The 2,361-nt window shown below is 46.9% G+C and overlaps 1 pseudogene across 1 annotated transcript; it reads left to right on the top strand.

The window, feature by feature from the left end:
• The first annotated feature begins 314 nt into the window (after positions 1 to 314).
• On the top strand, positions 315 to 841 carry LOC307098786 (ferritin light chain-like; annotated as a pseudogene). The gene has a single exon. The product of its transcript is annotated as a ferritin light chain-like (transcript).
• The last annotated feature ends 1,520 nt before the right edge of the window (positions 842 to 2,361 follow it).

The raw sequence follows: 2,361 nt of genomic DNA, 5'->3' as shown, positions 1-2,361 counted from the left end.
ACTAAGTTCCTTTTGTTCTTCTCACTGAGGAGAAATTTAGGTTCACCAGGAAAAAATGAGTTTAGTTTGCATTGCAGAACTCAAGTCCGTTATTGAGACTCAGAAGGGTAGAGTGGACAATGCCCTCCGTGGTCCCGGATCTGTCTCTTGCTTCAACAGTATTTGGACGGAACAGACCCAGGGACGCTCCTTCTTCCAGCCTCCGACCACCCTCCTGCATCTTATCCAGTCACCACTTCAGAAACACCTCCAGGACCAGCCAACACACCGTTTTTGTTTTTGTTTCTACCTTAACTCCTTATTGCTGAACAACCATGAGCTCCCAAATTCGTCAGAATTATTCCACCGAGGTGGAGGCTGCTGTCAACCGCCTGGCCAACCTGCATCTGTGGGCCTCCTACACCTACCTCTCTCTGGGCTACTACTTCGATGACAATAATGTGGCTCTCGAGGGCGTGGGCCACTTCTTCCAGGAGTTGGTGGAAAAGAAGCACAAGGACGCTGAGCATCTCTTAAAGTTGCAAAACAAGCGTGGCGGCCGCATTCTCCTCCAGGACGTGCTGAAACCTTCCCAGGATGAGTGGACAAAACTCAGGATGCCGTGGAAGCCGCCCTGGCCTTGGAGAGGAACCCGAACCAGGCCCTTTTGGAGCTGCGTGCCCTGGGTTCTACCCGCACAGACCCTCATCTTTGTGACTTTCTGGAGAACCACTTCCTGGATGAGGAGGTGAAACTGATCAAGAAGATGGGTGACCACCTGACTAACATCCGCAGGCTGGCCGGCCCCCAGGCTGGGCTGGGCGAGTGTCTCTTCGAAAGGCTCACCCTCAAGCACGACTAGGAGCCTTTGGAGCCCAGAGGCCTTTCAGAGGCCCCTCCCCTCCCCGCTGTCTCTGGCTTTTACCTGAGCCTCTTCCCGAAACTACTAGTCATTCTTTTCACCACCCTGGAGCCCTCTCCCATGCTTTGGACCAAATGAAACAATAAAGATTTTTGCAGCAAAAAAATAAAAAAAGAAGAAGAAGGGTAAAGTGGTATCTAGATTACTGGCCTAGAGGGAGTCTGCCATCAAAGAACCTGTATGAGGCAGTAATAATAATAATGATGATATAGCAACAGCAACGATAGCAAATAACATTTATTGAACATTTGCTACATGTCAGTCACCATGTTAGGTGTTTCATATTCATTCTGTCATGTGAAACTTTCAAAGATCTTACGAGAATTTTTTTCTTATACTGGTATACAAAGAAAGCTAGAGAGTTTGAGTGAATAGAATGGAATGTGGACAGGAAAAAAAAAAAGGCCACTTGCTAACCTGACAAGCTCAGGGAAGGTCCGCGTGACAGTTTTGCAAACTCAAAGACCTAAAGTAACCGCAAAGGATGGTCTGAAACTAAACTTTAACTAAAGCAGTTTATAGTGGGTAGTTACGTTCTAGACCAGTATCTTCCCTGATAAAGGCGATCTTTACCTTTACTGAGCCTATTGTCCTTTTTCATCTAAGATAACATCCTTGTGAAATGGCAGGGTAACTTGTAACTTCCCATTTCCCGGACCCCTCAGGACACAACCAAATGTGCCTGGGCACCAGGGCAGAGACCATAAATTCCTTCATTGTTGTTGTTATCATGTTGATTGGTTACTAACCGCACCCACCTAAGTAAAAGAATCATGTATCTATCATTTTACTTTTTATCCCAGAGGTTCCCCCCCCCCCCCCCCGCCCCTTTGCTTTCTCCCGCCTACCTAGTCTATCACCAGTGGATTTCATGTAACCCACTTCCGTCTCCTTCTTTGGTTGTAATGTGTCAAACAAGGTGAAGAACTGCCACCCTCCGGGGCATTGTCCCTATCCGCTGAGATTCTGCTTCCCGGCAATTGTCAACAGTTTGGCTCAAACAAACTGACAAAACTTCTTTACAGGTTTGAATGTTTTTCGTTAACAGGAAAATGACAGAATTTACTCTGATTTTCTTACGTTATAAGCTAGTATTTGAACTTATAAGCAACCCTCCTTTTCTTACATCTGTTGGTGTCCTGGGGGATCTTCACTTCCTTGGTGAGGGGCGGGCACTTACCTCAAACCTAGAAAAGCAGAAAGGACATTTTATGAGCTCATATCACCAGAACCACATGCAGGTTCAGGCACTGGATCTCTCTCTTGCCTTTCCTCCTCTTTGAGCACTAATGACTTTCCTCCGCATCATGTGCAGGTGTTCGCCACGCGGTGGGAAAATAGCCATTGACGACTGCAAGTTTTCCTCTTTCCAGGTTCATGACTTCAGAGGCAAAAACAACTTCTCCTTCCAACTTCAGAGTAAAGAAGCTCAGGGGAAGACCCAGGTAGATCCCATGTGG

Source organism: Cnephaeus nilssonii (genome assembly GCF_951640355.1).
Source record: "Cnephaeus nilssonii genome assembly, chromosome: 1".
Lineage (NCBI taxonomy): Eukaryota > Metazoa > Chordata > Mammalia > Chiroptera > Vespertilionidae > Cnephaeus > Cnephaeus nilssonii.
Note: the sequence above shows the minus strand (reverse complement) of the source record. Positions and strands in the feature narration are given on the sequence as shown.